The following is a 22500-nucleotide window of genomic DNA, read 5'->3' on the forward strand; positions in this document are numbered from 1 at the left end:
TCTCGGCAAAAAGCATTCATGCAATTTCTTCCCCTAGACAGACACGTTGGGCCTGCACTTGTCAGAGCATTGCAAAGATGAGCACTCTGGTTCACAGGAGCCTGAGAAGAACATCTCGTATGAAACCCGTTCCCCCAAAATGCTCGAATCACAAATGCTCATAGCAGGGTCGTAATGCAAAGATGTACACCGCGCATGCAACCGAGTAAGGACACTCAGAGACATCCATTTCCCAGGCATATGCCCCCTACACGCTTTTTGGTGCACCCCGTACAAACGGCCATACTTCGACAAGCCCTCCCAGAATTTTGCATCTGAAGAGAGAGATGAAATGCCTTGGGCTTTTTGTCCACACAATGCAAACACCGAATGCTCTCTTTAGGGGGGAGCTGAAGAAGAGTATCTCTCGCAGAACCCATGAGCCGCAGCCATTCAGATCGCACAGGGCAGGACAGGGCATGGAGAGTTTCCACATCCAAACAAAAATTATCAGTAATACTCTACGCTTCTACTGGCTTGGACCACAAAGGCTATCACAACAGTGCCATGCACTTCTGTAGGATGAGACAGTGAAGAGGTGAGCACGAACCGAGAATGCACTAGCGAATAAATTATGCGGCAACCAAACCTTTGGCCGGCCCCCCTCTCAATCCCAAGGTTCTACCAATTGGCAAAAACTTAGGGTGGAGAGTGGACCCTTGATGAAATTAGGGATGTCGAGAAATGCACCCATGCAACCATCTCTTTCCTTCTTGCTGTTCGGGCAGGATAAAAATGCAATGATAGAACGTGCCAATGAGACGGAGCCCTTGGCTAAAAGATACAACTCGATACACACTCAGCAACAAGTGCATCTTAGAATCGAACCCCAAATGTGCAGTGTGTTGCAAGCCGTGCAAACACCTACATATAGGGTATATCCATCAAAACAAAGCGACAAGTACTTCCCACCAGCTCCGCCATTGCGATTACCAAATGGGATAATACTCACCGCCACAGATTAATGACCATCATTACTATCTTGGAATAGATACAAGCACATCAAGCTTCATCCGATCAGCTAGATGAATTTCACCTTGAAGGGGCCCAATCCAAAAGTTCCGGAGGTCATCTCCTGGAACTCTCAAGAACAAGGCCCATCTTACATTCAAACTCTGCTACTGCGCAAACATAGGTTGCAATTAAAGAGAAATTGCAAGGCCATCACAATGGCCCGAGGCCAATGCTCCGACTAAGTCAATTTTCTCTTGCAATCACCATGTCGCCGTTCACAGAGAGATCTCCCCATTCACTTGTGACACGATGCACAATCCAAGGGCTAGACGCGAGCTCGCCCTTGAAAGGCCATTTTCCAAGGCATCCCCCGATGACACATTGGAACAACAACCACTGTCGAACCATTTCCCAATGTTGTGCCGATCGAGTTGGCACAGAGCTGCTAGACGAGGGCTCCCATTTTAGATCGAGTTTTAAAATCACCAAGAAGACGCGGTGAGGGTTGGCAACCCCTGCCAAACCTTTTTTCGAAATTGCACCAGCTGAGTGACTAGAAAACATGCTCTACGTGATAGGCACGCAAAAAATTTTGCTAGAGCACCAAGCACCCACCTCATGGCTAGAGACAAGGGCTCGCCATTAGATCAACTTCAAAATCGCTGAACAGATGCGCTATAAAATGGCAACCGCTGCCAAGTCTCTTTCTGTAGGTGCGTCGGTCGAGTGATCGAAGAAGGTGATCTAAGAGAGGGTCCAAGCGTAGGCATTCGTTGGGGGATTCAGGCCGATGGCATAAATTTATGCAATACCCAAGCAAAACCGGATGGAGGTGCTAGACGAGGGCTCCCATTTTAGATCGAGTTTTAAAATCACCAAGTAGACGCGGTGAGGGCTGGCAACTGCTGCCAAACCTTTTTCTGAAATTGCGGCAGATGAGTGACAAGAAAACATGATCTAAAGGAGAGTCCAAGTATAGCACCCTCGAGGGTGGGCTTCATGCCCCTCTAATTGATTCAACGTCGGCATCCACGATTTCAAAATCTGACATATCCATCTGCCTTGACAGCGGCGTTGAATCAATGAGGGGGGCACGGGAGAGGCTTGCGGCAACCACCTCTCCCATTGTAGCCGTGATAGGCACGCAAAAAAATTTTGCTAGAGCGCCAAGCACCCACCTCATGGATAGAGACAAGGGCTCGCCATTAGATCAACTACGAAATTGCAGAACAGATGTGGTGTAGAATGGCAACCACTGCCAAGTCTCTTTCGTAATTGCATCGGTCAAGTGATCAAAAAAGGTGATCTAAGAGAGGGTCCAAGCGTAGGGCATTCGTTGGGGTAATCGCGCCGATGGCAAAAATTTATGCAATACCCGAGCAACACCGGACAAAGGTGCTAGACGAGGGCTCCCATTTTAAATCGAGTTTTAAAATCACAAAGAAGGCGCGGTGAGGGCTGGCAACCACTGCCAAACCTTTTTCCGAAATTGTGCCAGCTGAGTGACAAGAAAACATGATCTAAAGGAGAGTCCAGGAATAGCACCCTCGAAGGTGGGCTTCATGCCCTTTTAATTGATTCAATGTCTTCGTCCACCATTTCAAAATCCGACATATCCATCCGCCCTGACAGCGGCGTTGAATCAATGAGCTTGGCACGGGAGAGGCTCATGGCAACCACCTCTCCCATTGTAGCCGCGATAGGCTCGCAAATTTTTTTTCAAGAGCGCCAAGTACCCACCTCATGGCTATAGACAAGGGCTCGCCATTAGATCAACTTAAAAATCACAGAACGGAGGCGGTGTAGAATGGCAACCGCTGCCAAGTCTCTTCCATAGTTGCGTCGGTCGAGTGATCAAAGAAGGTGATCTAAGAGAGGGTCCAAGCGTAGGCATTCGTTGGGGGATTCGCGCCGATGGCATAAATTTATGCAATACCCGAGCAACACCGGACGGAGGTGCTAGACGAGGGCTCCCATTTTATATCGAGTTTTAAAATCACCAAGTAGATGCGGTGAGGGCTGGCAACCGCTGCCAAACCTTTTTCTGAAATTGCACCAGCTGAGTGACAAGAAAACATGATCTAAAGGAGAGTCGAGAAATAGCACCCTTGAGGGTGGGCTTCATGCCCCTCTAATTGATTCAACGTCGGCGTCCACCGTTTCAAAATTTGACATATCCATCCGCCCTGACAGCGGCGTTGAATCAATGAGGGGGGCACGGGAGAGGCTTGTGGCAACCACCTCTCCCATTTTAGCCGTGATAGGCACGCAAAAAATCTTGCTAGAGCACCAAGCACCCACCTCATGGCTAGAGACAAGGGCTCACCATTAGATCAACTTCAAAATCGCTGAAAAAATGCGCTGTAGAATAGCAACCGCTGCCAAGTCCCTTCCGTAGTTGCGTCAGTCGAGTGAATGAAGAAGGTAATCTAAGAGAGGGTCCAAGCGTAGGTATTCGTTGGGGGATTCACGCCGATGGCATAAATTTATGCAATACCCGAGAAACACCAGACGGAGGTGCTAGACGAGGGCTCCCGTTTTAGATCGAGTTTTAAAATCACCGAGTAGACGCGGTGAGGGCTGGCAACCGCTGCCAAACCTTTTTCTGAAATTGCGCCAGCTGAGTGACAAGAAAACATGATCTAAAGGAAAGTCCAGGAATAGCACCCTCGAGGGTGGGCTTCATGCCCCTCTAATTGATTCAACGTCGGTGTCCACCTTTTCAAAATCTGACATATCCATCCGCCCTGACAGCGGCGTTGAATCAATGAGGGGGGCACGGGAGAGGCTTGCGGCAACCACCTCTCCCATTATAGCCGCGATAGGCACGCAAAAATTTTTGCTAGAGTGCCAAGCACCCACCTCATGGCTAGAGACAAGGGCTCGCCATTAGATCAACTTCGAAATCGCTGAACAGATGTGCTGTAGAATGACAACCGCTGCCAAGTCTCTTCCGTAGTTGCGTCGGTCAAGTGATCGAAGAAGGTGATCTAAGAGAGGGTCCAAGCATAGGCATTTGTTGGGGGATTCACACCGATGGCATAATTTTATGCAATACCTGAGCAACACCAGACGGAGGTGCTAGACGAGGGCTCCCATTTTAGATCGAGTTTTAAAATCACCAAGTAGATGCGGTGAGGGATGGCAACCACTGCCAAACATTTTTCCGAAATTGCGCCAGCTGAGTGAGAAGAAAACATGATCTAAAGGAGAGTCAAGGAATAGCACATCTAGGGTGGGCTTCATGCCCCTCTAATTGATTCAACGTCGGCGTCCACCGTTTCAAAATCTGACATATCCATCCGCCTTGACACCGGCGTTGAATCAATGAGCGGGGCACGGGAGAGACTTGCGGAAACCACCTCTCCTATATAAGCTATTAGTGCGAGGCTCACTCTGCATTAGAAATTAGCGAACACACCAACATCCTCCTTAAAAATCCAAATCCTTTAAAATTCCTACCAAACAGCCATTCACGACTCAATTTTTTATGAGGTCGACAGAGGAGCAAAAGATTGTCATCGGTTAGGAGATGTGAGTTCATGGAGCCAAGGGACTGAAATGGTCATCGAGCTCATCTAATCAACTGGATGAATTTCACCTTGAAGGGGCCCAATCCAAAAGTTTCAGAGGTCATCTCCTGGAAATCTCGAGAACAAGGCCCATCTTACATGCAAACTCTGCTACTGCGCAAACATAGGTTGCAATTAAAGAGAAATTGCGAGGCCGTCACAATGGCCCGAGGCCAATGGCTCTGACTAAGTCAATTTTCTCTTGCAATCACCATGCTGCCGTTCACAGAGAGATCTCTCCCCATTCACTTGTGACGTGATGCACAATCCAAGGTCTAGACGCGAGCTCACCCTTGAAGGAAAGACCACTTTCCAAGACATCCCCCAATGACACATTGGAACGTCAACCGCTGTGGAACCATTCCCAATGTTGTGCCGATCGAGTTGGCACAGAGGCGACATTAGGGAGCTCCCGCGTAGCAATCGGGATGTGCTTTTGTGCCCATCACTCACAAAAACCAATGTTAGCTATGGACAAATTTGGAATCCAAGGGCTCGCATCCATCGATATCATCGGCACTGGGTCTATATATTCGAAGGCCACTGAGAGGTTCCGATAAGAGAAGCTCCCCTGCTCGCTCGCACAAATATCCCAAATTCTAGACACAAGCTCCCGCCCTTAGCATCGCTCTCTAGATCACCACAACGACACATTGGAATGACAACCGCTGTCGAACAACTCCCAAAATTGTGGCAATGGAGTGAGAAAGAAGAGCAACTTTGGGGAGCCGCGCATAGCAAACGAGCTGTGCTGCTGCTTCATTCTGCTCTTATATAGATCCAAAATCATTGATTTCGTTTGGAATCCGAGGCTGCATTCATCCTTGCTCAAACAAGCAATGGCTTTTCTAATCGAATGGCCACGGGGAGCTTCCGATAACAAAGGCTCCCTTGTCACTCGTGATGCGCAGGCCAACTGCTAGATGACGGGTCGTCCTTCAGATCGCTGCCTAGGGAACCACCACAACGGTACCATTGGAATGACAACTGCTGCCGAACCATTCTTAAAATTTTGTGCCAAAGAAGTTTTTGCGTAGAGAATGACTTTGGGGAGAGAGCCCTCGCATAGCAAAATTGGGATGGCTTCACGGCCCTCCCAATAGAAACGATGCTGGTGCCAATATTCCAAAAATCTGAATAACGTGTCTTTCGTGAACACCAGCACTAATTTCTATTGGGGAGGGTCACCGAGAACTTTTGTTATCAAAGCTCCCATTGTAGCCGCGATAGGCACACAAAAAATTGCTAGAGCCCCAAGCACCCACCTCATGGCTAGACAAGGGCTCGCCATTAGTAGATCAACTTCAAAATCGCTGAACAGACGCGCTGTTGAATGGCAACCGCTGCCAAGCCTCTTTCGTAATTGCGTCGGTCTAGTGATCAAAGAAGGTGATCTAAGAGAGAGTCCAAGGCTAGGGATTCGTTGGGGGATTCGCGCCGATAGCAAAAAATTATGCAATACCCGAGCAACACCGGACGGAGGTGCTAGACGAGGGCTCCCGTTTTAGATCGAGTTTTAAAATCACCAAGTAGACACGGTGAGGGCTGGCAACCGCTGCCAAACCTTTTTCCGAAATTATGCCAGTTGAGTGACAAGAAAATATTATCTAAAGGAGAGTCCAGGAATAGCACCCTCGAGGGTGGGCTTTATGCCCCTCTAATTGATTCAACGTCGCCGTCCACCGTTTCAAAATCTAACATATCCATCCGCCCTGACAGCGGCGTTGAATCAATGAGGGGGGCACAGGAGAGGCTCACGGCAACCACCTCTCCCATTGTAGCTCCGATAGGCATGCAAAAAATTTTTCTAGAGCGCCAAGCACCCACCCCATGGCTAGAGACAAGGGCTCGCCATTAGATCAACTTCAAAATCGCTGAACAGACGCGCTGTAGAATGGCAACCGCTGCCAAGTCTCTTTTGTAGTTGCATTGGTTGAGTGATCGAAGAAGGTGATCTAAGAGAGGGTCCAAGCGTAGGCATTCTTTGGGGGATTCACGTCGATGGCATAAATTTATGCAATACCCGAGCAACACTGGACGGAGGTGCTAGACGAGGGCTCCCATTTTAGATCAAGTTTTAAAATCACTAAGTAGACACGGTGAGGGCTGGCAACCGCTGCCAAACCTTTTTCCGAAATTGCAGCAGCTGAGTGACAAGAAAACATGATCTAAAGGAGAGTCTAGGAATAGCACCCTCGAGGGTGGGCTTCATGCCCCTCTAATTGATTCAACGTCGGCGTCCACCATTTCAAAATCTGACATATCCATCCACCCTGACAGCGGCATTGAATCAATGAGGGGGGCACGGGAGAGGCTCGCGAAAACAACCTCTCCCCTTGTAGCCATGATAGGCATGCAAAAAATTTTTTCTAGAGTGCCAAGCACCCATCTCATGGATAGAGACAAGGGCTCGCCATTAGATCAACTTCGAAATCGCTGAACAGACAGGCTGTAGAATGGCAACCGCTGCCAAGTCTCTTCCGTAGTTGCGTCGGTCGAGTGATCGAAGAAGGTGATCTAAGAGAGGGTCCAAGCGTAGGCATTCGTTGGGGGATTAGCGCCGATGGCATAAATTTATGCAATACCTGAGCAACACTGGACGGAGGTGCTAGACGAGGGCTCCCATTTTAGATCGAGTTTTAAAATCACCAAGTAGACGCAGTGAGGGCAGGCAACCGCTGCCAAAACTTTTTTCGAAATTGTGGCAGCCGAGTGATAAGAAAAAATGATCTAAAGGAGAGTCTAGGAATAGCACCCCCGAGAGTGGGCTTCATGCCCATCTAATTGATTCCACGTCAGCGTCCACCGTTTGAAAATCTGACATATCCATCCACCCTGACAGCGGCGTTGAATCAATGAGGGGGGCATGGGAGAGGCTCACGGCAACCACATCTCCCGTTGTAGCCGCGATAGGCACGCAAAAATTTTTTCTAGAGCACCAAGCACCCACCTCATGGCTAGAGACAAGGGCTCGCCATTAGATCAACTTCAAAATCGCTGAACAGATGCGCTGTAGAATGGCAACCGCTGCCAAGTCTCTTCTGTAGTTGCGTCAGTCGAGTGATCAAAGAAGGTGATCTAAGAGAGGGTCCAAGCATAGGCATTCATTGGGGGATTCACGCCGATGGCATAAATTTATGCAATACTCGAGCAACACCGGACGGAGGTGCTAGACGAGGGCTCCCATTTTAGATCGAGTTTTAAAATCACCAAGTAGACACGGTGAGGGCTGGCAACCACTGCCAAACCTTTTTTCGAAATTGTGCCAGCTGAGTGACAAGAAAACATGATCTAAAGGAGAGTCCAGGAATAGCACCCTCGAGGGTGGGCTTCATGCCCCTCTAATTGATTCAACGTCGGCATCCACCGTTTCAAAATCCGACATATCCATCCACCCTGACAGCGGTGTTGAATCAATGAGGGGGGCACGGGAGAGGCTCGCGGCAACCACCTCTCTCATTGTAGCCACGATAGGCACGCAAAAACTTTTGCTAGAGCGCCAAGCACCCACCTCATGGCTAGAGACAAGGGCTCGCCATTAGATCAACTTTGAAATCATTGAACAGACGCGCTGTAGAATGGCAACCGCTGCCAAGTCTCTTCCGTAGTTGCATCGGTTGAGTGATCAAAGAAGGTGATCTAAGAGAGGGTCCAAGTGTAGGCATTCGTTGGGGGATTCACGCCATTGGCATAATTTTATGCAATACCCGAGCAACACCGGACGGAGGTGCTAGGCGAGGGCTCCCGTTTTAGATCGAGTTTTAAAATCACCAAGTAGACGTGGTGAGGGATGGCAACCGCTGCCAAAACTTTTTCCGAAATTGCGCCAGCTGAGTGAGAAGAAAACATGATCTAAAGGAGAGTCGAGGAATAGCACATCCGGGGTGGGCTTCATGCCCCTCTAATTGATTCAACGTCGGCATCCACCGTTTCAAAATCCGACATATCCATCCACCTTGACACCGGCCTTGATTCAATGAGAGGGGCATGGGAGAGGCTCGTGGCAACCACCTCTCCTATATAAGCTATTAGTGTGAGGCTCGCTCTGCATTAGAAATTAGCGAACACACCGACATCCGCCTTAAAAATCCAAATCCTTTAAAATTCCTACCAAACAGCCATTCATGACCCAATTTTTTATGAGGTCGGCAGAGGAGCAAAAGATTGTCATCAGTTAGGAGATGTGAGTTCATGGAGCCGAGGGACTGAAATGGTCATCGAGCTCATCCGATCAACTAGATGAATTTCACCTTGAAGGGGCCCAATCCAAAAGTTTCGGAGGTCATCTCCTGGAACTCTCCAGAAAAAGGACCATCTTACTTGCAAACTCTGCTACTGCACAAACATAGGTTGCAATTAAAGAGAAATTGCCAGGCCATCACAGTGGCCCGAGGCCAATGCTCCGACTAAGTCAATTTTCTCTTGTAATCACCATGCCACCGTTCACAGAGAGATCTCCCCATTCACTTCTGACACGATGCACAATCCAAGTGATAGACGCGAGCTCGCCCTTGAAAGGCCAGGCCACTTTCCAAGACATCCCCCGATGACACATTGGAACGACAACTGCTGTCGAACCATTCCCAATGTTGTGCCGATTGAGTTGGCACAGAGGCGACCTTAGGGAGCTCCCGCGTAGCAATCAAGATGTGCTTTCGTACCCATCTCTCACAAAAACCAATCTTAGCTATGAACAAATTTAGAATCCAAGGCTCGTATCCATCGATATCGTCGGCACTGGGTCTATATATTCAAAGGCCACGGAGAGGTTCAGATAAGAGAAGCTCCCTTGCTTGCTCGCACAAACATCCCAAATGCTAGACACAAGCTCCTGCCCTTAGCATCGCTCTCCAGATCGCCGCAATGACACATTGGAATGACAACCACTGTCGAACAACTCCTGAATTTGTGCCGATGGAGTGAGAATGACGAGCAACTTTGGGGAGCCGTGCATGGCAAACGGGCTTCTGCTTCATTCTGCTCTTATATATAGATCCGATGTCATTGATTTCCTTTGGATTCTGAGGCTGCATTCGTCCTTGCTCACACAAGCAATGGCTCTTCTCATCGAATGGTCACGGGGAGCTTCCGATTACAAAGGCTCCCTTGTCACCCGTGATGCGCAGCCCAACTGCTAGATGATGGCTCGCCCTTCAGATCGCTGCCCAGGCAACCACCAAAATGACACCATTGGAATGACAACCACTGCCAAACCATTCCAAAATTTTTTTTCCAAAGAAGTTGTTGCAAAGAGAACAACTCTGGGGAGAGAGCCCTCGCATAGCAAAATAGGGATGGCTTCACGGCAGCTGGATGGGATTTGAATTCATGGAGCCAAGGGAGTGAAATGGTCATCGAGCTCATCTGATCAACTGGATGAATTTCACCTTGAAGGGGCCCAATCCAAAAGTTCCAGAGGTCATCTCCTAGAACTGTCAAGAACAAAGGCCAATCTTACATGCAAACTCTGCTACTGCGCAAACATAGGTTGCAATTATAGAGAAATTGCAAGGCCGTCACAATGGCCTGAGGCCAATGCTCTGACTACTAAGTCAATTTTCTCTTGCAATCACCATGCTGCCGTTCACAGAGAGATCTCCCCATTCACTTGTGACGACGCACAATCCAAGTGCTAGACGCGATCTCGCCCTTGAAAGGCCGTGTTCAAAGACATCCCGATGACACATTGGAACGACAACCACTATCAAACCATTCCCAATGTTGTGCCGATCGAGTTGGCACAGAGGCGATCTTAGGGAGCTCCCGCGAATCGATCGGGAAGTGCTTTCGTACCCATCTCTCACAAAAACCAATGTTAGCTGAACAATTTTAGAATCCAAGGCTCGTATCCATCGATATCGTCGAGACTAGGTCTATATTCAAAGGCCATAGAGAGGTTTCGATAAGAGAAGCTCCCCTGCTCTCTTGCACAAACATCCCCAAATGCTAGACGCAAGCTCCTGCCCTTAGCATCGCTCTCCAGATCACCGCAATGACACATTGGGATGACAACCACTGTCCAACAACTCCCGAATTTGTGCCGATGGAGTGAGAAAGAAGAGCCAGATCGGGTTGACAAAAATGGCTAAGCCAGATCGGGTCGGCCAGCATGGCTCGGCCACCATTTTTTGCCGAGAGCTTTCGATATTAAAGCTCCCATGTAGCAGCGATAAGTACACCATGACAAAATTGCTAGAGCGTCGAGCACCCATAGCAAATTGCCATTATACCAAGCAACGTCGGAGTGCTAGACAAGGGCTCACGTTTAGATCAAGTTTTAAAATCACCAAAAAGACACGCCATGGATCGGCAACCACTGCCTCACCTTTTCCAAAATTGAGTTATCAAAAAACATGATCTAAAGGAGAGCCGAGGAAAAGCACTAAGATCGCTTCATGCCCCTTTCATTCATTCAACATCAGCATGCACCGTTTGAAAACCCAAAAATCCAATCCGCCTAGACACCAATGTTGAATTAATGAAAGGGGCATGGGAGAGGCTCGCGGAAACAACCTCTCCTATATAAGCTATTAGTGCGAGGCTCGCTCTGCATTAGAAATCTGCGATAGCGCGAACAAAAACATTAAAAATCCAATTCAACGAAAAATGTGACCAAAACAGCCATCCACGACACCATTTTTGGAGCTCGCCCAGATCGGCTCGGCCAAAATGGCTCGCCCAGATCGGCTCGGCCAGCATGGCTCAGCCAAATTAGCTCGGCCAGCATGGTGACTTGCTGACTCGGTGAGAGTACTTTGAATTGTCAAGAACAAAGGCCAATCTAAAATGCAAACTCTGCTACTGCGCAAACATAGGTTGCAATTATAGAGAAATTGCAAGGCCGTCACAATGGCTCGAGGCCAATGCTTCGACTACTAAGTCAATTTTCTCTTGCAATCGCCATGTCGCTGTTCACAGAGAGATCTCCCCATTCACTTGGGATGACACACAATCCAAGTGCTAGACACGAGCTCACCCTTGAAAGGTCGCGTTCCAAGACATCCCGATGACACATTGGAATGACAACCGCTGTTGAACCATTCCTAATGTTGTGCCGATCGAGTTGGCACAGAGGCGATCTTAGGGAACTCCCGCGTATCGATCAGGAAGTGCTTTCGTACCCATCTCTCACAAAAACCAATGTTAGCTGAACAATTTTATAATACAAGGCTCGTATCCATCGATATCGTCGGCACTGGGTCTATATTCAAAGGCCACGGAGAGGTTCCGATAAGAGAAGCTCCCCTGCTCGCTTGCAAAAACATCCCCAAATGCTAGACGCAAGCTCCTGCACTTAGCATCGCTCTCTAGATCACCGCAATGACACATTGGAGAGACAACCGCTATCGAACAACTCCCGAATTTGTGCCGATGGAGTGAGAAAGAAGAGCCAGATCGGGTCGACAAAAATGGCTAAGCCAGATCGGGTCAGCCAGCATGGCTCGACCACAATTTTTTGCCGAGAGCTTTCGATATTAAAGCTCCCATGTAGCCGCGACAAGTACACCATGACAAATTGCTAGAGCGCCGAGCAGCCATAGCAAATTGCCATTATACCAAGCAACGCCGGAGTGCTAGACAAGGGCTCATGTTTAGATAAAGTTTTAAAATCACCAAAAACACACGCCATGGATCGGCAACCACTGCCACACCTTTTCCAAAATTGAGTCATCGGAAAACATGATCTAAAGGAGAGCCGAGGAAAAGCACTAAGATTGCTTCATGCCCCTTTCATTGATTCAACATCAGCATACACCGTTTGAAAACCCAACAATCCAATCCGCCTAGACACCAATGTTGAATCAATGAAAGGGGCATGGGAGAGGCTCGCGGCAACAACCTCTCCTATATAAGCTATTAGTGTGAGGCTTGCTCCGCATTAGAAATCTGTGATAGCACGGACAACTCCCTTAAAAATCCAATTCAATGAAAAATGTGACCAAACAACCATCCACGACACCATTTTTGGAGCTCGGCTAGATCGGGTCGGCCAGAATGGCTCACCTAGATCGGGTCGGCCAGCATGGCTCACCCAGATCGGCTCGGCTAGCTTGGCTCGGCTAGCATGGCTCGCCCAGATCAGCTCGGCCAGATTAGGTCGGCCAGCATGGTGACTTGGTGACTCGGTGAGAGTACTTGGAACTGTCAAGAACAAAGGCCAATCTTACATGCAAACTCTGCTACTGCGCAAACATAGGTTGCAATTATAGAGAAATTACAAGGCCATCACAATGGCCTGAGGCCAATGCTCCAACTACTAAGTAAATTTTCTCTTGCAATCGCCATGCCACCGTTCACAAAGAGATCTCCCCATTCACTTGTGACGACGCAAAATCCAAGTGCTAGACGCGAGCTCGCCCTTGAAAGGCCGCGTTCCAAGACATCCCGATGACACATTGGAATGACAACCGCTGTCGAACCATTCCCAATGTTGTGCTGATCAAGTTGGCACAGCGAAAACCAAACAGCCATCCATGACACCATTTTTGGAGCTCGGCCAGATCGGCTCAGCCAGCATGGCTCGGCCAGAACGGCTCGGCCAGCATGGCTCGGCCAGAACGGCTCGGCCAGCATGGCTCGGCCAGAATGGCTCGCCCAGATCGGCTCGGCCAGCATGGCTCAGCCAGAACGGCTCGCCCAGATTGGCTCGGCCAGAACGGCTCACCCAGATTGGCTCGGCCAGCATGGCCCAGCCAGAACGGCTTGGCCAGCATGGCTCGGACAGAACGGGTCGCCCAGATCGGCTCGCCCAGAATGGGTCACCCAGATCGGCTCGGCCAGAATGGCTCACCCAGATCGGCTCGGCCAGCATGGCTTGCCCAGAACAGCTCGGCCAGATCGGGTCGGCCAGAATGGCTCGCCCAGACCGGCTTGGCCAGCATGGCTAGGCCAGAACGGCTCGGCCAGATCGGGACGATGACTTGATGAACGGACTTAGAGATTCGACTTGGTGGGCCGACCTGGTGGGGTGACTTGATGAACACACTTGAAGGGTCGACTTGGTGGGGCGACTTGATGAACGCACTTGAAGAATCGACTTGGTTAGAGTACTTGTTCTGGTGACTTGATGAACGGACTTGAAGAGTCAACTTAGTGGGGTGACTTGATGAAAGGGCTTAAAGGGTCAACTTGGCAGGGTGACTTGATGAACGGACCTAAAGAGTTGACTTGGTGAGAGTACTTGGCAGGGTGAACTGATGAACGGACTTAAAGAGTCGACTTGGTGGGAGTACTTGGCGGGCCGACTTGATGAACGGACTTATAGAGTCGACTTGGTGAGAGTAGTTGTTCTGGTGACTTGATGAACGGACTTAAAGAGTCAGCTTGGCGAGCTGACTTGATGAAAGGACTTAAACAGTCGACTTGGTGGGGTGACTCGATGAACGAACTTAGAGGGTTGACTTTGTGGGGTGACTTGATGAACGAACCTAAAGAGTTGACTTGGTGAGAGTACTCGGTGGGGTGACCTGATGAACAGACTTAGAGAGTCGACTTGGTGAGAGTCCTTGGTGGGCCGACCTGGTTGGGTGACTTCGTGAACTGACTTAAAGAGTCGACTTGGTGGGAGTACTTGGTGGGGTGACTTGATGAATGGACTTCAAGGGTCGACTTGGCGAGGTGACTTGATGAACGGTCCTAAAGAGTTGACTTGGTGAGAGTACTTGGTGTGGTGACTTGATGAAAAGACTTAAAGAGTCGAATTGGTGAAAGTACTTGGTGGGGTGACTTGATGAACGCACTTGAAGGGTCGACTTGGTGGGGTGACTTTATGAACGGACCTAAAGAGTTGACGTGGTGAGAGTGTTTGGTGGGGTGACTTGATGAACATAGTTAAAGAGTCGACTTGGTGAGAGTGGTTGGTCGGGTGACTTGATGAACGCACTTGAAGAATCAACTTGGTTAGAGTACTTGGTGGGGTGACTTGATGAACGGACTTAAAGATTTGACTTGGTGGGCCGACCTGGCGGGGTGACTTGATGAACGGACTTAGAGAGTCGACTTGGTGAGAGTACTTGGTGACTTGGTGGGCTGACCTGGCCGGGTGACTTGATGAACAAACTTAAAGAGTCAACTTGGTGAGAGTACTCGGTGGGCTGACCTGGTCACGTGATTTGATGAACGGACTTAAAGAGTCAACTTGGTGGGCCGACTTGGCTGGGTAACTTGATGAACGAACTTAAAGAGTCGACTTGGTGGGTCGAACTAGCGGGGTGACTTGGTGAGAGTACTTGGTGGGCTGACCTGGCAGGGTGACTTGATGAACAAACTTAGAGAGTCGACTTTGTGAGAGTACTTGTTGCGTCGAACTGGCAGGGTGACTTGATGAATGAACTTAAAGAGTCGACCTGGTGAGAGAGCTTGGCAGGCCGAGCTGGCGGGGTGAATTGATGAACGAACCTAAAGAGTCGACTTTGTGAGAGTACTTGGTGGGCCAACCTGGCGGGGTGAGTTGATGACCGAACTTAAAGGGTCGACTTGGTGAGAGTACTTGGTGGGCCGACCTGGCGGGGCGACTTGATGAACGAACTTAAAGAGTCGACTTGGTGAGAGTACTCGGTGGGGTGCCCTGATGAACAAACCTAAAGAGTCGACCTGGTGAGAGTACTTGGTGGGCCGACCTGGCGGGGTGACTTGGTGAGCAAACTTAAAGAGTCGACTTGGTGAGAGTAGTTGGTGGGCTGACCTGGCGGGGTGACTTGATGAATGAACTTAAAGAGTCGACCTGGTGGGCCGACTTGGCAGAGTGACTTCATGACCGAACTTAAAGAGTCCACTTGGTGGGCCGACCTGGCGGGGTGACTTGATGAACGAACTTAAAGAGTCGACTTGGTGAGAGTAATTTGTGGGCTGACCTGGCGAGATGACTTGATGAATGAACTTAAAGAGACGACTTGGTGGGGTGACTTGATGAACGCAGTTGAAGGGTCAACTTGGTGGGGTGACTCTATGAACGGACTTAAAGAGTTGACTTGGTGAGAGTACTTGGTGGGGTGACTCGATGAAAGGACTTAAAGAGTCGACTTGGTGAGAGTACTTGGTGGCTCGACTTTATGAGTAGACTTAAAGAGTCCACTTGGTGAGAGTGAGCCTAACGGGGCGATTTGGTGAGTGGGCCTAATGGGGCGAGTTGGTGGGGCGACTTGGCGAGTGGTATTAGAGAGCCGACGTGGTGAGGCGACTCGGCGAGTTGGTTCGTTGAGATGACATGGTGAGCTAACTTGGCGAGTCGACCTGGCAAGCAAACTTAAAGAGTCGACTTGGCAACGTACTCAAGTCGACTTGGTGAGGCAACCTGGCGAGCTGGCTCAAAGAGTCAACATGGTGAGGTGACACATGGTGAGGAGCTATCCTTGAGGCAACTTGGTGGGCCTACTTGATTAGTCGACTTGGTGAGGCGACCTGACGAGCTGACACAGTGAGCGAGCTTAAAGAGGCGACAACTTGGTGGGGTAACTCGGCAAGCCAACTTATCGAGGCGAGATGGTGAGTCGACTTGGTGAGCTGACTTGGTGAGCGCACTTAAAGAGTCAACTTCGTGAGGTGACTCGGCGAGTTAGCCTGCTGATGCGACTTGGGCGGGCTGACCTGGCGAATGAAATTAAAGAGGAGACTTGGGTGGGCTGACCTGGTGAGCAAACTTAAATGTTGACTTGGCCATGTACTTGAACAACCGACTTGGTGAGCTGACATGGCGAGTGGGCTTAGAGAAGCAACTCGGAGGGGTGACTTGATGAACGGACTTAAAGGGTCGACTTGGCAGGGTGACTTGATGAACGGACCTAAAGAGTTGACTTGGTGAGAGTACTTGGTGGGGTGAACTGATGAACGGACTTAAAGAGTCGACTTGGTGGGAGTACTTGGTGGGCCGACTTGATGAACGAACTTATAGAGTCGACTTGGTGAGAGTAGTTGTTCAGGTGACTTGATGAATGGACTTAAAGAGTCGGTTTGGCGGGGTGACTTGATGAAAGGACTTAAACAGTCGACTTGGTGGGGTGACTCGATGAACAAACTTAGAGGGTCAACTTTGCGGGGTGACTTGATGAATGGACCTAAAGAGTTGACTTGGTGGGAGTACTTGGTGGGGTGACTTGATGAACGGACTTCAAGGGTCGACTTGGCGAGGTGACTTGATGAACGGTCCTAAAGAGTTGACTTGGTGAGAGTACTTGGTGTGGTGACTTGATGAAAAGACTTAAAGAGTCAAATTGGTGAGAGTACTTGGTGGGGTGACTTGATAAATGCACTTGAAGGGTCGACTTGGTGGGGTGACTTTATGAATGGACCTAAAGAGTTGACGTGGTGAGAGTGCTTGGTTGGGTGACTTGATGAATATAGTTAAAGAGTTGACTTGGTGAGAGTAGTTGGTCGGGTGACTTGATGAACGCACTTGAAGAATCGACTTGGTTAGAGTACTTGGTGGGGTGACTTGATGAATGGACTTAAAGATTCGACTTGGTGGGCTGACCTGGCGGGGTGACTTGATGAACGTACTTAGAGAGTCGACTTGGTGAGAGTACTTGGTGACTTGGTGGGCCGACCTGGCCGGGTGACTTGATGAACAAACTTAAATAGTCGACTTGGTGGGCCGACTTGGCTGGGTGACTTGATGAATGAACTTAAAGAGTCGACTTGGTGGGTCGAACTAGCGGGGTGACTTGGTGAGAGTACTTGGTGGGCTGAAATGGCAGGGTGACTTGATGAACGAACTTAGAGAGTCGACTTTGTGAGAGTACTTGGTGGGTCAAACTGGCGGGGTGACTTGATGAACGAACTTAAAGAGTCAACCTGGTGAGAGAACTTGGCAGGCCGAGCTGGCGAGGTGAATTGATGAACGAACCTAAAGAGTCGACTTTGTGAGAGTACTTGGTGGGCCGACCTGGCGGGGTGAGTTGATGACCGAACTTAAAGGGTCAACTTGGTGAGAGTACTTGGTGGGCCGACCTGGCAGGGCGACTTGATGAACGAACTTAAAGAGTCAACTTGGTGAGAGTACTCGGTGGGGTGACCTGATGAACAAACCTAAAGAGTCGACCTGGTGAGAGTACTTGGTGGGCCGACCTGGCGGGGTGACTTGGTGAGCAAACTTAAAGAGTTGACTTGGTGAGAGTAGTTGGTGGGCTGACCTGGCGGGGTGACTTGATGAACGAACTTAAAGAGTCGACCTGGTGGGCCGACTTGGCAGAGTGACTTCATAAATGAACTTAAAGAGTCCACTTGGTGGGCCGACCTGGCGGGGTGACTTGATGAACGAACTTAAAGAGTCGACTTGGTGAGAGTAATTTGTGGGCTGACCTGGCGGGGTGACTTGATGAATGAACTTAAAGAGTTGACTTGGTGGGGTGACTTGATGAACGCACTTGAAGGGTCAACTTGGTGGGGTGACTCTATGAACAGACCTAAAGTGTTGACTTGGTGAGAGTACTTGGTGGGGTGACTCGATGAAAGGACTTAAAGAGTCGACTTGGTGAGAGTACCTGGTGGCTCAACTTTATGAGCAGACTTAAAGAGTCCACTTGGTGAGAGTGGGCCTAACGGGGCGATGTGGTGAGTGGGCCTAACGGGGCGAGTTGGTGGGGCAAGTTGGTGAGTGGTATTAGAGATCCGACGTGGTGAGGTGACTCGGCGAGTTGGTTCGTTGAGATGACATGGTGAGTTGACTTGGCGAGTGGACCTGGCGAGCGAACTTAAAGAGTCAAGTTGACTTGGTGAGAGTACTTGGTGTGGTGACTTGATGAAAAGACTTAAAGAGTCGAATTGGTGAGAGTACTTGGTGGGGTGACTTGATGAACGCACTTGAAGGGTCAACTTGGTGGGGTGAATTATGAATGGACCTAAAGAGTTGACGTGGTGAGAGTGCTTGGTGGGGTGACTTGATGAACATAGTTAAAGAGTCGACTCATTGAGAGTAGTTGGTCGGGTGACTTGATGAACGCACTTGAAGAATCGACTTGGTTAGAGTACTTGGTGGGGTGACTTGATGAACGGACTTAAAGATTCTACTTGGTGGGCCGACCTGGTGGGGTGACTTGATGAACGGACTTAGAGAGTCGACTTGGTGAGAGTACTTGGTGTCTTGGTGGGCCGACCTGGCTGGGTGACTTGATGAACAAACTTAAAATAGTCGACTTGGTGAGAGTACTCGGTGGGCTGACCTGGTCACGTGACTTGATGAACGGACTTAAAGAGTCGACTTGGTGGGCCGACTTGGCCGGGTGACTTGATGAATGAACTTAAAGAGTCGACTTGGTGGGTCGAACTAGCGGGGTGACTTGGTGAGAGTACTTGGTGGGCTGACCTAGAAAGGTGACTTGATGAACGAACTTAGAGAGTCAACTTTGTGAGAGTACTTGGTGGGTCGAACTGGCGGGGTGAGTTGATGAACGAACTTAAAGAGTTGACCTAGTGAGAGAACTTGGTGGGCTGAGCTGGCGGGGTGAATTGATGAACGAACCTAAAGAGTCGACTTTGTGAGAGTACTTGGTGGGCCGACCTGGCGGGGTGAGTTGATGACAGAACTTAAAGGGTCGACTTGGTGAGAGTACTTGGTGGGCCGACCTGGCGGGGCGACTTGATGAACGAACTTAAAGAGTCGACTTGGTGAGAGTACTCGGTGGGTGTCCTGATGAACAAACCTAAAGAGTCAACCTGGTGAGAGTACTTGGTGGGCCGACTTGAATGAACTAAAAGAGTCCACTTGGTGGGTCGACCTAGCGGGGTGACTTGATGAACGAACTTAAAGAGTCAACTTGGTTAGAGTAATTTGTGGGCTGACCTGGCGAGGTGACTTGATGAATGAACTTAAAGAGTCGACTTGGTGGGGTGACTTGATGAACGCACTTGAAGGGTCGACTTGGTGGGGTGACTCTATGAATGGACCTAAAGAGTTGACTTGGTGAGAGTACTTGGTGGGGTGACTCGATGAAAGGACTTAAAGAGTCGACTTGGTGAGAGTACTTGGTGGCTCGACTTTATGAGCAGACTTAAAGAGTCCACTTGGTGAGAGTGGGCCTAACAGGGCGATGTGGTGAGTGGGCCTAACGGGGCGAGTTGGTGGGGGGACTTGGCGAGTGGTATTAGAGAGCCAACGTGGTGAGGCAACTCGGCGAGTTGGTTCGTTGAGATGAGATGGTGAGCTGACTTGGTGAGTCGACCTGGCGAGCGAACTTAAAGAGTTGACTTGGCAACGTACTCGAGTCGACTTGGTGAGGCGACCTGGCGAGCGGGCTCAAAGAGTCAACATGGTGAGGTGACTCAATGAGTCAACATGGTGAGGCAACTCATGGTGAGGACCTATCCTTGAGGCGACTTGGTGGGCCTTCTTGATTAGTTGACTTGGTGAGCCGACCTGATGAGCTGACACGGTGAGTGGGCTTAAAGAGACGACGACTTGGTGGGGTAACTCGGCAAGCCAACTTATCGAGGTAAGATGGTGAGTCGACTTGGTGAGCTGACTTGGTGAGCGCACTTAAAGAGTCAACTTCGTGAGGTGACTCGGCGAGTTAGCCCGCTGATGCGACTTGGGCGGGCCGACCTGGCGAACGAACTTAAAGAGTCGACTTGGGCGGGCTGACCTGGTGAGCGAACTTAAAGAGTTGACTTGGCAACATACTTGAACAACCGACTTGGTGAGCTGACATGGCGAGTGGGCTTAGAGAAGCAACTCGGAGGGGCGACTTGATGAACGGACTTAAAGGGTCGACTTGGCGGGGTGACTTGATGAATGGACCTAAAGAGTTGACTTGGTGAGAGTACTTGGCGGGGTGAACTAATGAACGGACTTAAAGAGTCAACTTGGTGGGAGTACTTTGTGGGTCGACTTGATGAACGGACTTATAGAGTTGACTTGGTGAGAGTAGTTGTTCTGGTGACTTGATGAACGGACTTAAAGAGTCGGCTTGGCGGGGTGACTTGATGAAAGGACTTAAACAGTCGACTTGGTGGGGTGACTCGATGAACGAACTTAGAGGGTCGACTTTGCGGGGTGATTTGATGAACGGACCTAAAGAGTTGACTTGGTGAGAGTACTCGGTGGGGTGACCTGATGAACAGACTTAGAGAGTCGACTTGGTGAGAGTCCTTGGTGGGCCTACCTGGTTGGGTGACTTCGTGAACTGACTTAAAGAGTCGACTTGGTGGGAGTACTTGGTGGGGTGACTTGAGGAACGGACTTCAAGCATCGACGTGGTGAGGTGACTTGATGAACGGTCCTAAAGAGTTGACTTGGTGAGAGTACTTGGTGTGGTGACTTAATGAAAAGACTTAAAGAGTCGAATTGGTGAGAGTACTTTGTGGGGTGACTTGATGAACACACTTGAAGGGTCGACTTGGTGCGGTGACTTTATGAACGGACCTAAAGAGTTGACATGGTGAGAGTGCTTGGTGGCGTGACTTGATGAACATAGTTAAAGAGTCAATTTGGTGAGAGTAGTTGGTCGGGTGACTTGATGAACGCACTTGAAGAATCGACTTGGTTAGAGTACTTGGTGGGGTGACTTGATGAACGGACTTAAAGATTTGACTTGGTGGGCCGACCTGGCGGGGTGACTTGATGAATGGACTTAGAGAGTCGACTTGGTGAGAGTACTTGGTGACTTGGTGGGCCAACCTGGCCGGGTGACTTGATGAACAAACTTAAAGAGTCGACTTGGTGAGAGTACTCGGTGGGCTAACCTGGTCATGTGACTTGATGAACAGACCTAAAGAGTCAACTTGGTGGGCCGACTTGGCCGGGTGACTTGATGAACGAACTTAAAGAGTCAACTTGGTGGGTCGAACTAGCGGGGTGACTTGGTGAGAGTACTTGGTGGGTTGACCTGGCAGGGTGACTTGATGAACGAACTTAGAGAGTTGACTTTGTGAGAGTACTTGGTGGGTCAAACTGGCGGGGTGACTTGATGAACAAACTTAAAGAGTCGACCTGGTGAGAGAACTTGGTGGGCCGAGCTGGCGGGGTGAATTGATGAACGAACCTAAAGAGTCGACTTTGTGAGAGTACTTGGTGGGCCGACCTGGCGGGGTGAGTTGATGACTGAACTTAAAGGGTCGACTTGGTGAGAGTACTTGGTGGGCCGACCTGGCGGGGTGACTTGATGAATGAACTTAAAGAGTCAACCTGGTGAGAGTACTTGGTGGGCTGACCTGGCGGGGTGACTTGGTGAGCAAACTTAAAGAGTCGACTTGGTGAGAGTAGTTGGTGGGCTGACCTAGCGGGGTGACTTGATGAACGAACTTAAAGAGTCGACCTGGTGGGCTGACTTGGCAGAGTGACTTCATGAATGAACTTAAAGAGTCCACTTGGTGGGCCGACCTGGCCGGGTGACTTGATGAACGAACTTAAAGAGTCAACTTGGTGAGAGTAATTTGTGGGCTGACCTGGCGGGGTGACTTGATGAATGAACTTAAAGAGTTGACTTAGTGGGGTGACTTGATGAATGCACTTGAAGGGTCGACTTGGTGGGGTGACTCTATGAACGGACCTAAAGAGTTGACTTGGTGAGAGTACTTGGTGGGGTGACTCGATGAAAGGACTTAAAGAGTCGACTTGGTGAGAGTACTTGGTGGCTCGACTTTATGAGCAGACTTAAAGAGTCCACTTGGTGAGAGTGGGCCTAACGGGGTGATGTGGTGAGTGGGCCTAACAAGGCAAGTTGGTGGGGCGACTTGGCGAGTGGTATTAGAGAGCTGACGTGGTGAGGCGACTCGGCGAGTTGGTTCGTTGAGATGACATGGTGAGGCGACTCATTGAATCAACATGGTGAGGTGACTCATGGTGAGGAGCTATCCTTGAGGTGACTTGGTGGGCCTACTTGATTAGTCGACTTGGTGAGCCGACCTGACGAGCTGACATGGTGAGCGGGCTTAAAGAGGCGACGACTTGGTGGGGTAACTCGGCAAGCCAACTTATCGAGGCGAGATGGTGAGTCAACTTGGT

This window comes from Cupressus sempervirens, chromosome 7, assembly GCF_028749045.1.
Source record: "Cupressus sempervirens isolate cs-2001-9-10 chromosome 7, ASM2874904v1, whole genome shotgun sequence".
In the NCBI taxonomy this organism is placed as follows: domain Eukaryota; kingdom Viridiplantae; phylum Streptophyta; class Pinopsida; order Cupressales; family Cupressaceae; genus Cupressus; species Cupressus sempervirens.